Genomic DNA, 14,689 nt, shown 5'->3' on the forward strand with positions numbered 1-14,689 from the left:
CGAATCTGACTGTCTATATATTTGTAAATGTGTGCTCATCTTACATGATTGTAGTTCCACTTTCCAAAATGTGTGTAAAAATGTATCTCTAGCGTGAAAATTAAACCAAAAAAAAAAACGATTCCGTGATTTGTCATTGCGTTAGTATTTTTTTAAATAAAGCTTTTTAACATAAAATGACTGACAAAAAACATGTAACCACCCTATTATGTACAGTATACAGCATGATGAATGTCATTTTCTATTGTTAAAAAATCAAAAATGTCATGTTTTTAATATAGACCTTTCATGTACATGAATGTATATATATATATATATATATATATATATATATATATTATATCAATAATAAATATATTGTTGAATTAATACCTCACTGTATATAACTTTCCATGAGTTAACAGAGGTCTTTTTTTTTTCATCTTCAGTTCTGTCAAAGTTGGGATTACTGTGTTCATTTACAGTACTGTCGTTTATTGATCCCTAAGAAAATGTTGGTATCTAATATGTAGCCTATATCCATATATAATTAATAACAATAACGAAACATATGACAGCAAACATCTTAGAATAACAAATATGTTACATAATACTAAGACCGGGGTCAGGGAATAGTCGTAGATACCGTATATAAAATAGAATATTTTAAAATTTAGTCTTACTGGAATGCCTGCCTAAACAAATGCGTTTTTAGCTGCTTTTTAAAAAAATCATCACTCAAAACTAAGGGCATTACACAATATGGGGGCAATGGACTGCAAGGATCATCTTTAATTTTTTGTATTTTGTGTGAGGGACATTAAAGGGGAATTTTGCAATTTAGAAGGAAAAAAAAAATCCCTTTTTGTTATACAGCATTTGTTAAAACTGTCACTATGACCTGGCAGAAGTACATGGTAAATATGATTTGTTTAAAAAAAAAATTACAAAAAAATCACCTGTCATCTCTTTGCAAGAAACCACCGTGCCCGAGGGGAAGCAACCAATCGGAGACAGAAAGCGCACTCTTGTGCAGATCAGATGACAACTCTTCCAAAAAGCTGCGAGCTGAAAGTGGCCTGTGGAAAACCAATAGCACCTCCCGACACTGCAGATTGTTCCTGACATCTAATGCCGCTTATGAAATTGGCGGGATAAGTTAATGTGTCACAGTAACATTGATTTTTCATTTACCTCCCTCTGCCCCGCGTCCCTCAGCCGGCCGGGTCTTTTCCTTCAGGCGTCAGGTTGGATTACAGGCGACCGCTGTTGAGACCGAGCATCATGACCGCGAGGAGCAGATGATGCGGGTCAGCGTGTGAGCTGCCACACCTGATTACAGGTGACGTCATCTCCAGTGTCAGGTAAGGTGCTACGTGGACTCCGCAGTATCTGTTCAATCCCATACCGAAACTGTTGGGGTGTAGCGGACTTTCCTCGGAAGAAATCAATGGCGTCGCTAGGCCTATTTTTGGCTTGCCCCCATCAATAAAACGCAATGAGGCCCCTGGATGAAATGATGAAAAAAGCTGAAATTATGGCTTTGTTGACCATTTTGGCATTTAAATATACAATGTTTAATTCTCGTTTGCTTTATGAGTCAGTTTACATTAAACGTCAAGTGGGAGTGACAAACAAAACAAGCCCGCGCTGCCTTCTTTTTCCGTTCCCTGCAAGTGATATGATACGATAGGCTCCTTTTTCTTGACAGCGAGAGCGTGAGACCAAGCGCGAAGGAATCATTTGAAAAAGTCTTTCAAAAATACGTGTGAGATTTTTAAACGTTGTATGTGGCCCTCCTCTTTCGCCGATTTTCACCTGTTGTAGTTAAGACTGGAACTAGTTAAGACTCCCCCACAATAAACGGGCGTTCACTGTCTTAATAGAAGACCTAAGATCAATTTGCATATTTTTGCAATAATAAAGGAACAGAGATGACAATTTTTAAAAAGTTATGAATATCCTCTGGCAAATTCAACATGAAACATGAAACTATGGCATAAAATGTCCCCGGAATCATCACTCAATCATCAGCGTTCATGTGCGTGCACTAAATATATCATTCATAAAGTACAACTTAACGATTAGAATTTTCTTCTTGATGAATGACAATTAACGCAATTTATTTTCTCCCCTGTGGTCACCTCAAAAGTGGGCCTAAAACGAGAGCGTTAAGAAATCTACCTGGTTCCTATGAGAGAGAGAAAGGCGGCTGAAAGCGGCTCCCGTAACAACTGCGCGCTGCTCAATGAGCTATGTCGTCAGTTCCATATGAGATTGGTTAATACAAAAAAGCTTGCCGGTGAAAAACATTGTCCTGCTGCCAGTGACAAAGACAAAGTGCCTGCGTTTGGCGTACGCGCGAGTCAAAGGGACAGGTGACGACAGGGAGGGCGAGCAGGGGAGCCAATTTGAATTTCACATCTAGGAGGAGGCAGCGTGTCATTAAAAAAGCCTAATTTCAGTGTCAGGTAGCCTTACAGGTGATCCATCATCTTGTCACAAGAATTTTATTTTATTTTCAAAGGAGTTCAAAGCCAGCCTTCCTGACTTTTTCGCTTCACTTTCAATTAGATTTAAAGGCAATTAAAAGGGAGAAGTCTCTCATGCACATCGGAGGGGGGGATGGGGGGGGGGGGGACTTTTTTCGGAAAGCCAAACATTATGTCGCTTCTAAATCACTAAGAGCATATTTTCTAAAAGTAACTAATATAGTGTAGGGCTGGGGGAAACAAATAATAACTCAGGTAAATCGACTTCAAACATAGGCAGCACAAAATTTCTACCTTGTCGCTAAGAGCAAAAAATAAATAAATAACGGAACCATGTTTATGCCGTAGGATCACACGTTTCACGTGGACATTTATTGCAGACGGACACAGTGTTGGCGCAATGATAAACTTCCCCAGAAACGACAAAGGAGCGTCTATAAGTGATTTTTATGACGCCGTTCGATGTGTAATGTACATTTAACATGACAAGTATGAGTGAGCTGAACGGCAATTAGCGTTTTTTGACCTGGAGTGGCAATAGCTAGTGCGCTGATGCTAATCGCCATTGCTAACCGTTTAGCATTATGCTGTCTCAAATTCTGTACGCCAAATTTATACCCTACACTCAGTACCAACGTATGCAGTTTAAGAATGGAAATCCATCCCTCATAAATGAGAATAAATGCATGTTAGTAGTAAAAAAAAAAAAAAGTAACACTGGGCGGAGGTGATTATTATTCGATTATTCGATCAGTAATCAATCGGAGAATCGATTCTAAAAAGATTCGAGTGTGATAGTGATAGAATTTTTCGAGATCCGAGCCGTCGTTCAGCCGCGATGGATGGTGGCAGCAAACTTAACAACAAGCAGCAGATATTGAACAATCCCTTGTATAAAAAGAGACCGAATGCATCTTAAAGCTATTTATTTCCATTTCCACTCTAATTTTTGTGTCAAACTAAACATGAAACAAAGACAACTACATGTATATTCAACCAAACTACATAACTTTGCTGAAAGTCCGCGAGCTTAAGGCGAACACATGATTGGAAATTGCTAATGAAACTAGCATCAATATTTCGGTAGCTACGTACTTTCAAGTAACATATTTTTGTACACAAAAATGCAGAGCAGACAACAATACTCACAGGCAAATAGTCTTCCATCCTTTGCCCAAAATGACTCATATTACCGCAGCTTCTTTTGTGTTTCGTCACTGCCCTGTGACCAAGTTGCGCGCACCAGAAGGCGCAAAGCCCATTCAATTATCATGATGCACAAACGGTTTAACTCTTTACATTCTGTCTAATTATGTCGCGACTGGATGTGTACAGCAGCGATTCTCGACTGCGGGGTCGGGACCCACAAGTGGGTGGCGGACAAGTACAGCAATAAAGAAAAATGACAGAGAGTACTCGACGGTATCGACATACTGTACAATGTTTTGAGGTTACAAATTGTTCTATATAGATGGTCACTTGGCACCCTCAGTTAATACCGTACTTGGTGTTTTTCATTGGAGTCTTTTATATTGATCAGTGTTTTTCATAGAAATAGCTAAAGTAATTATGACTTGTTAGTTTAAATTAGTGACTTACATGAAAGATTCTGTATGTAAGCAAAAAAAAAATCGAGGACCCCTGTCGAATGAAATATTCAGTGTATCCCAGGTGGGACTTGATCTTTATTTGTCCAATAACATTATTTTGAATTTCCCTAAAAAGAAGAGATCAATGCCAAGATGAGTGAAATTTTGTGGCAATATTTTGTGCAATCATGATAACTAATAACCTTTTTTGTATATTGCCACGTTCATCCTCAGTTTCTTAATAAGGGGCTCTGAAAGGCACTTTCAACATGTAAGCATGTGTTATTATGTTTAAATATATGACGCACGTATGTTTCCAAAGGCTATTTTTGAACAATTCATCTTCTGTATTGTTGTTCACTTTTGTAAAAATGGTTTGTGATTTGGCGGCAATAGGGGAATGTGAAAACCACTGGTGTACAGTATAGTGTTATTTTCCTATTAAAAACTAGTGCTGATATTGTTAGGGCGTTTGGAACGGATTAATGGCATTTCAGTTGATTTCAGTGGGGAACAATGATTTGAGATACAAGTGTTGCGAGTCACTCGTACGGTCACGGAAGGAATTCAAGTCGAGACACCACTGTAGAGCGTTGCACACGTTTGTTCGTCAAGTCGCCCCAGCAAAGTGCACATCAGCACCCTGAGAATGCCATTTATTGCTACATTTCTGAACCTAAACGCCTGTCAGCTCCAATCTGTCCACAGGAAGGCGTCCTGGTAATAAAATACATCTGAGGGAGGTTGGGAGGGTGGGGGGCAGCGAGGGGGGGACGCACGTTCTCCTAGATAGGCGGTGACAAAACAACATTACCATGTCCGCTTCACACGGCGACTCGTACGGGACAGATGGTTGTTTCCGCCGACGACTCCAGCTTCAGGCACAAACACGTGCGCGCGGAGAACATTCTCAGCAACAACAGGCAGTGTGGATTTTGGAAACACTTTTAGATATCAACATGACATTTATATTGTAACATAAAAGTTTCCAAGACGTGTCATGGATCTCATTGAAATACAGGAAGTACTAAGTTTGTCTCGATATTTATATATATGTATATATATATATATATATATATATATATATATATATATATATGTGTGTGTGTGTGTGTGTGTGTGTGTGTGTGTATTTAAAAAAATTGCAACACTCAAACTTGTCTTACTATTAAAACTTTATAGCTCAGTTAGGCTGAGTTCCTTATATTTAAACCTTAGTGTGGCTGCCATTAATTATTCGAATAAATTAAATTAGAAAAGAATGTGCAGTGAGTGTGCAGAATTTGATACTACTTTGACTCCATTAACTTTATCGGTCGTGTTGTACAAGCATCCAAAGTTCCTCGTGACTTTGCTCGTTCAAAGAGGAGAGCAATCGGCGCGGGAAGTGGGCACAGTTCATACGTGCGGGTGGGGGTGGGGCAGGGGGCACGCGAGCGCAACGTTGGCAGCGTTCCGAGGGACGCGGCGTCGTTACATGGACATGTAAGCACCGTCGTCCGCGCATCACGCCGCCTAAGTGGCCGAAAATGCCAGGGCAGCAAAAAGTGGCGAACAAGCGCGCGGATTCATTAGGCGAGCCCTTCCCAGCATGCTTTGCAATGACAAATGATTGACTTGGAACAATATCTAAAGTGATCAGGATAAAGTACCAGCCATTTCAAGGCTCAGCAAAATTCAAATTCTAATTAGACCTTGCACCACATTCCAAATAAAAATGGCTCCCTCGGTGCTTGAGCCTATCAGGTGTCTCTCCCAGACCACTGGAACAAAACGAATAAAGAAAATGATTAAAGCGATAACAAAGGCATAAAATTCAAATTATAACAGCATCACATCTGGGATCGGTATGTCACTGCACTGCTCTTTCTGCCAACCACGCACGCACACACACACACACACACACACACACACACGTTTCTGCGTGAGGACAAGGAAAGAGTGAGAAGGAGATGTAAAAAAGAGGGGAATTAAAAGGTGGAGAGCAAGAACGCAAATAGGCTCTCAGCTTTAAGGTTATTAATGACTCCTCCAAAAATGTGCGAGCTTTCCAATCTCTGTGAGAAGCGCTTGAAGGAGCCTGCAGATGAAGCTGACCTTCACAATGTTCTTTGGTCTTTAGTTAAGAAATTCACTCACCATTATGGCATCATTAGGGAAACAAGGATAAAATTACTCCATGGTTAATGACCTATAGGATCCCCACCAAAATTTGTTTCAGATCTAATAAAAGTGAGCCTAACACACTCCAATGAATTATGAGGACTGCTACGCCGGGTCTTAAAATGTGCGGGAAATAGATTTTCTGAAGCTAGGAGGACTGGACTTTTCAAATCAGATAGTAGAATGGAATTTTATGGGCAATAAATTCCACCATGTCTCAATTCCATTTTTTTTTTCCTTGCCCTCACAGAATTTTTGAGCCTGTGATGGAATCTGTGAGTGGGATAGCCTCTAAAAATTCATTGCCAATTGCCGTCTCCTCCTCTCTCCCCTTAAGGTAGATAGATTGATGGATGAATGGCTAAATGGGTGGAGAAAAGGTAGAAGCCAAGGAAAACTCGATGTATGATGGAAATAAATGATTAGATACACATATGGCTACTCTCAGTCTCAGAAGGAGCGATTAAAGAGGAAAAGACCTCTAAAAATACATTTTTAAAAATATGTGTACCCATATTCTTTCACAAATTGAAAGTTTTCTAACTGTTTACAGCAGAGTAGTCCCATTACTCGCTTACTACTTTGGCATGGGAATTCATAAGCGATCCGATTTGATTCGTGATACTGCTTATCGATCCCATTTGGGAGCAGTTTTCTTATTGATTCTCATTGGGTGAGGAAATGAAATATTATGTGACATGATCATTTTCACCTATTGCGGGGTGGGGGTCTGGAATGTATGACTGTATGCAACCAACAGCGATTGACTGTCCCTTACCTAATATGTTCTGTGCGAGAACTCAGTATCATACAATTCCACCTCCAAAGTCTTCATTCGCATATCTCTCACATACAATTTGGTCCTTGTGAGCAGTCTTATTGTTGTTATTGTTGTTGTTATGTTGTGATGGTTGTAACAGACAGGTTGTCCTGTCAAAAGCAGAAGTGCCCCCCCCCCTCAGACCCATCCTCAGTAGGTGAAAATCTGCAATAGAGAGACCATATAAAGAAGAGTTTGTTTTGATGTTTTTACGCCTCCCACATGCTTTAAAAAAACATTTAACCCTATTTAAACACGTGTTAAAGTATTCCTTAGCGCCCGTTGTCACTCATTTGCTTGTACAGTTCTCCAAATAAGAGGCACAGTGTGCTTGCTTCAAGCTGTTCGTCACTCCCACTTGAAGTTTACTGTAAAAACTGACATAAAAAACTGGAACCAAAATGGGTCAGCCAAACTGTATCATTTTGCATGATAAAAATCCTCAAGCTTAATGCTAACACGTCATGCGAAACACCATAAACTGGCTGTGGGAAATTAGCAATTTTAGGCCAGCAGAGGACGCACAAAAAGTCAAAATGTAAAACTCCTACGTGAAAGTAAAAGAAAAGGGCCGTCAGTTTTCAAGTGGCACTTTTAAAGCGGCGTAGGATTAGCGTGGCTGCTGGCTGGATGCAGCCCCCAAGAAGGAGTTTGCCAGCTAATGGCATTTGCTCTCTTTAAACTTTAATCTTTCCTATTAATTCCCTGCAACTGGAGAATGTGCGAGAGTTAATGTTCCATGAACGTGTTTCTCACTCTGCACTCTCCTCAAGCTAATTACCCTCAGGTGCTAAATGGGGGGAAATTGCAATCCATTTGGAAGGGAGAAATTTCACCTCCCCTTAGCCCCCCCCCACACACACACACACGCACACACACACCTACCGCCCACCGCCCCCTCGCGTGCAGTGAAAAAGTAGAGAAAATCAAACATTGAGTACGTTGAATCCAAAATGGACAATCAGCGCTAATGTGTGATGGGCTCGCCCTTCTCCAAGGTGGCTTCGGGGAGCGTAAACGGCTCGCCCTCGTTTCCCCGCCTCACCGCTTATCGCGCGGGTCACGCCGAGGTCAGCCGCGGAGGACCCGATGCCGAACAGATGTTTGATTGACGTGGATGCCGCAGATTGGCCATCAAGAGTTTTTTTTTTTCTGATGGGGAAGGAGAAGCGAGGAGGAGACACCCGAGGAAGTCAAAATCCAAATTAAAAGCCGCTTATGCGGCGGCTGACGGATCGGCGGTTGCCGTCACGGGACATTAAACGGCGGAGAGTGACGGCGTATCCGTCAATGACAGAATCAAGTTGCCAGTATACAAATGTTTCCCGAGTCCATCGCTAATCAGTAACGCGGGATCAACGGCTGTCGTCGCAGACAAATAGCTTTGATACGTTTTGGCTTTTAAAAAAAAAAAAAAAAAAGGGAGGAGAGGAAGTAGAGGGAGCTCTGGCGGGGGGGGTCGCCTCTCTCCTATGAGGAGTGTCACTTTGTCCTCCGTTTGATCTTTGTCTTCACACAACACGGCAGGAAATTAAAGATGAGAGGAGGTGCTGACTACTGTCCCATTAACACTGAGGCCTCCTTTTCTGAAACATACAGGCCAGCAAAAGTCACGATGAGATTTGTTGTTTTTGCAATAGCATAATGATTTCATCATTTCATAAAAACATTTTTTATTGTCCTGTAAAATATAAATATAAAAACATACAAAACACAGTCATCGTCGTCAGAAGCCTGGAGGCAGTCGAGTTAGTGAGTGTGTGTATCTTCATGCGCTTTGCAATTGTTCTCATTTTGTATTTGGGGTATGAAACAGAGGAAAGCGCATCACGAGTTTGATGCGCATCAGGACTGTGACGACTTGCGAGGGCAAGGAGACGTCCATTCGGCGAAGAATGCATCCCGTAGGAGAGCTGGTGCTAAAATGAAGCCAGAGAGAGGACTAAAATGCAACAGGAGAATTGAACCTTTACTTCTGTATCCGTGCTACCTGCCAACTGACAAATTGTCGGCCGTTAGAAAACTGCAGTTGTTTGTTTACGTTCAAACTCAGCTCGTAGCAAACGTGAGGGACGTCACGTGCGCTTTAATCGCGAGATTACAATTTCAGGATCCGGGCCATAGACAGCTATGATCCCGGTGCCCTCATACTCTCATCTACTAACAGCTTCGCAACATGTGCAAGAGGGAATTCAACTCTGCACCTGTGCAGCTTTTGTATATTTTAATGAGAAAAGAAAATTGAATGCAAATGTCCTATTATGTACAGCGTTTTGTTACAGCTGCGTTTGTTCTTAAAGTGCTCAAGAAATATTTGAGTTGAGCTAATTACGCAAATAAATAAAACATAACGATGATGACCACACAGCAAGCAAAAATATCAGAATTCCAACACTTAAAAGAAAAAGAAAAAAAAACAGCACCACACCACACATTCCCCCCCCATCCCCTCGAGCATATTTCTTGTGTGCAATAATAAATGAATTAGTAGAGGGAGGAGTGAAAACAGTCCATATCTTGGACAAACAATCGTAGCACCAGCCCTGAGCTCCCACTGTGCGCAGGACTCACTCCCTGCCGTTTATCTCCGCAGCAGAGAGCAACCAAACATCAAAAGACCAGATAAATTGAGTTTCTTGAGGGAGGGGAGGACAAAAAAAAAAAAAAACTTCCACACTGGTGACTAAAACCCAAAGAGGCCTGATAAGTTTTTCCATTACACCCCGTGTGGCCTTTCACGCTGTCATTTTGTGGCGTTCGCTTGAAGGCATAAGTAAACTCCCGAGTGTCTGTTGATGTTTTTTTTTTTTCACCTCCCGAATCTCATCCTGTAAAATGTCAAAGCTATTTGGTTAAATCATTAGAGGCGGGCGGCGAAAGGTTATTTTCTTCATGAACACTTGAGGGTCCGTTGAGCCCCTCGTAAGTGTCTGTTGGAAAATGCGTTGACATTTTACATGAATGGGGGAAAAAGAGCCTCCTCGATAGACTCTCTGTCAGCGCTCTCCACGTTTCAGGTCATTATAGCAGCAATAGAGGACCACTCAACCAATGTTGCTATTACCTTGGAGGAAAGCCTGATACTACTTGGACGGCCACGCTAGGAAAGTGAGAGACGTTAACCTTTGCCCTTAGCATGTCTTACATGTGTTTGGTACTCTGAGTGTGTCACTCTTACTTATATTTTTACACCACTACATTTTTTTAAAAAATGGATAAACGATCGTATATTTGAATGAATATCTACAATGTTTTCTAAGATTTTCTTTTTTTGTTTAAGCTAATTTTCTTACTTTAAATGAGAAAGCTAGCCTTCATTCCACCTTTTCTCAACCTTTACGCAAGGCAAATTTATTTCACACACAAGGGAACTCAATGTACTTTACATGATTAAAACGTTTAAAAACAAAGCGCAAAGTACATTTCAAAACAAAAGTACAGTAGAGAAATAAAATACAGTTTCGTCGAATTACTAAAAGAACGTACAGTGCAAGAAAAATATATATTTTTAAAGGATTTTGAAATGCTTTAAAAGAGTTCAGTCATAAGCATGAGGAGGAAAAAAAAAAGTTTTTCATCTGGATTTAAAAACATTCACACTTGGTTCTGACTTCACTTCTGTTGGAAGCCTGTTCCATTTGTGTGCAGCATAACAGCTAAATTCCGCTTCACCATGTTTGGGTTTGAACTCTGGGCTTTACTAAAAAAATAAAAAACACTGAGAACCACTGTAACATTATGCCCAGTTTGAACGTTATCACTGTACACAAGTATAAAAAAAAATTAAAAAAAAAAAAAAACTTTACTTAAAAATATATGCACAAAAGTAAAAAAAAGATTCATATATTTTATTAAAACAAACTGTTCTAAAATGAAACATGATTCAGCCTCTAACATCATGCAGTTTGAACACACTGCACTTAAATATAGGGGGGAAACAAATAAAAACAAAAACTACATAACATTTCAATTCAAATGTATTGCGCAAAAGCAATTGGATGCGTGTGAGCGTGTGTTTGTGGGCTCGCATGTGTGTGCGCGCGCGTGTGTTTGAGTGTGGGCATGTGCGGAGAGGAGGCGTCCGGGCTTCCGGGTCCAGTCGGGCTGAGTCGCATGCGGCCGATAATGTGGGTAATTGTGTTTCTGGAAGAGTGAGGCCAGATGAAAGCACCACATGGACAGATACCACAGGCATACTGGCCTCCTCTGCCGGAAAATTCCATTTTTTCCGGCAGGGCGGCATGAATGCCGAGTCTGAATCCAAATCCGGTTTTTCCGCACTTTATCAGCGTGTGGCCCACCAAGTGGTGAGATTGTGGGGAGGTGACGGTGCGGAGGTTGGCAGGGCGGGGTGTTGGTGGGATGGGCGGGGGTGGTGGGGGGGGGGGGGGGCTGCGTGGGGAGGAGCCACTCAGGCGAGACCCTCCACTTTAATCCAATTTACAGCCTCCCCCAGCAAAAGATAATTACAAGCTTTAAACCATCTTGGAAAGGGGTAGGAAGAAAAGACCTCACTCGAACCCAAACGGTGCATGTGGCCCCCCGAAGTCTCCAAGTGGACAACAAGTGGGTGTGGGGGCCGTTAGCAGGACTCAAGCTAAGGCTTTGTGACAAACTTTGAGCGTGAAAGTGATTTTTCTCTTCTGAATTTAGACTCATGTCGTCACTTGACTGCCTTAATGTGACGACAAACTCATTCATTCCAGTATTTCCTCCTATCTTATTTAGTCAACTGCAGATGGAAGATGTTTTTAAAAAAAAATAATAAATCAATCAAAATAAATAACATTTTATCTTCATATTACAATACAGTGGAACCTTGACTTACTAATTAGTTCTGTGACCAGGCATCTAATTTAATTTGTTCCCTATTAAAATTAACCGAAATGCCATTAAACCATTTCAACCCCCCCCCCCTCCCCCCAAACATTTTTTTTTAATAAATACTAATACTTAATAATACTTTTGTGTACAAACATAAAATACTGTAAAGAAAGTGGTATTATGAAGTGTAATTACAGTACAAGATATGTGTTGGATGTGTGCATTTAAGGGGCGTGTCCCAATGAGTAAGCAACATCAGTAGCTGAAGTCAGGTTGGCCGTTTAGTTTTGTGTGAGGATCTAGGTGTGAGTTGTGGCCTACAGCAGCACCAAAGCATGTGAAAAAAAAAGATAAAGCTTCTGCCAAACCATGTACGTTCATCTAGCGAAAGGCCTAACGGAAGTTAGCATAGATGTTAAGCGGTAATTAATAAAACTTCAAACAACAGCTACTTTAACACAAATTGAGCAGCAGCACACAAACAGAGCACACAACAATCGTCACAGTCATATATTCTCTTTGCTCCGAAGGCGTACGACTCTAAATTTGGACTTCCATGTGCTGTAAAAACCCTCCAAAAACTTGAAAACCTGTGAGATGGCGGCAGGGTGAATGACGAACCACGATATAGCCTGGCTTCACAATACAGGAACTACAGTAATGACTAAATGTGTCACCTATTTCACTTGATTTCACCGTTACGAACAGCATGCGAAGTTTCCTTTCTTGATGCCGCATCTTTGTCGGACAGTCTTTGAAGTGAGCGCGGAGAAACGGGGGTTAACTCTGGCAAAAGAATTCGAGGAAATAATAATAAAGGACGACTCGCAGGGGAGCGGAAAGGCCGGCCGCCCGCCCGCCCGCCCGCTAATTAATAGAAGGAGAGACACTCCCTAATTCTTCCCATTCACAAGCTCACAATGGCCGTCTCCAGCTAGCAGAACCTGGAATGGACGATGGGAGGCGTGAATGGAAGGGGGGGAAAGGGAGGGGTGTGTGTGGGGGGGGGGGGGGACTCGCGTCCTTATTTCCCTTAGAAGCATTAAATTGTATTTTATAGCTTTATGCATTTAATGGAAACGTGTTTAAAAGGATCTTCGGTGTCACTTTAGCAAACGCGGGTCGTTGTAGGAGAACAGATTAAAGGCAGTGCCGCCGCCTTCTTTTTTGGTATCCTTCCATCCCCTCCTCAATATTGGGCTCTCTTTCAGGCGCTTTAAAAGTGACCCGAGTCAAGAGCTTCCAGCCTCTACGCGGTGGGGGCTTCAAGATGGCGGCCCAGGGGGCTTGTTTTGCCACAAGTCAAGAGAGTGGTGGTGCTGGTGGGGGGAAATGGAGGGGGGGGTGGGGGGGGGGGTGAAGTGTGGGCACACCTGCCACTGATTATCCCCCCCCCCCCCCCCAGTTCGATGCTTTAGGCTTGACCTTCGAACTTCAGAGCTGCCCCACACCACTAATCTGTTAATTAACTGGGAAATACCCTGCAAAAACTTTGAAAATCCATTGTGTACGTGCGTGTGTGTGTGTGTGTGTGTGTACGTGTGTTTAAGGGGAAGTGACAACAAGAGCAACAGCGAGAGAGGATAGTGAACACAGGATAGTGAGTGTTCTTCTGTTCATGCCTTCAACCACGACACCCCCCAGCACCCCCCCCCCCCCCCCCCCACCATTAGCCAAACTTGCGCAGTCAATAGAATTTGTTACCATCCCCAAATCAGAAAAACTGGCATAACTGTATTGCATTTGCCCCCAAAAAAATATTACAGTCTGCTACCTTAATGCTAACATATAATGGGAAATGCCATAGACAGGCTAACGTATTGCATCTATGTTGCGGTGTTATATAACCGTCCAAGGAATGGATATTTGAACAAATGGCGCAGCAACACACATAGACAGACACTATAACAATACTCAGAGGAGTCACAATGAATTAATCGTGACGCACAAACTGTAATTATTTACATTCTGTTTCATGATGTTATGACTATGTTTTTATGAACTCAAATATTAAAGAGTGCTATTTTCATAATTCTAAATATATGACAGAAAATATTGTTCTGCAGCCGCTCTGACTGGATTGATGGTATTTCCATTCATTTTAATACGGAAAGATGATTTGAGATAACAACTGTTTTAAGTCAAGACAAATTGCAGTTTTGGTCCATTTTTATGTACCTGTTAACTGCAATTGTTTCACTTTAAAAAGAAGTACAGTTGAACAACTGCTGTTTTAAATTCAGTTTGAGGAATTAATATTTTTTTTTTTTTTTTTTTTAAAGCATCTGATGTTCTCCTTTGATTATAAAAACACAAGTTGAAAATCCTACAATTAGAAAGATCCCTCTTCAAAGGGCATCTCTTCTAAAAGTCATTTGTGGTTCTTTCCCGACGAAGAGAGAAATAACAAGCTCTATTTGGAGGAGACGAGGCTCACCTTGCCGTAAACAAACATCTCGGAGGTTGCGCTGCCTGCTGAGGCGGCTGATAAGTGGGGCAACAAAGTCAATTAGTTGTGTGATTATTAGTATGTGACAGGCGCCGGGGTCCCGCAGATTAACTCGCGAGCCTTGAAGGGATGGGACAACAATAATGGTGAAACATGTCCGTCCGAGCAGAAAAGTAAAAAGGTAGCAAAATTGAACAACAGCGTGTTCAATTAATTACGATGAATTAATGGCGTTCTGCTTGATTAAACGGCGATGGCGTCGAAAACGGCTCGTTTTTTTTCCTGACATAATGGCCGCTTTTACATAAATTACAGAAGCCTTTATTGTTGCATTATCTGTTTTAAACCACACGTCCCCTTGAACCCTCAATCT

Source organism: Phycodurus eques, chromosome 11, assembly GCF_024500275.1.
Source record: "Phycodurus eques isolate BA_2022a chromosome 11, UOR_Pequ_1.1, whole genome shotgun sequence".
In the NCBI taxonomy this organism is placed as follows: Eukaryota; Metazoa; Chordata; class Actinopteri; order Syngnathiformes; family Syngnathidae; genus Phycodurus; species Phycodurus eques.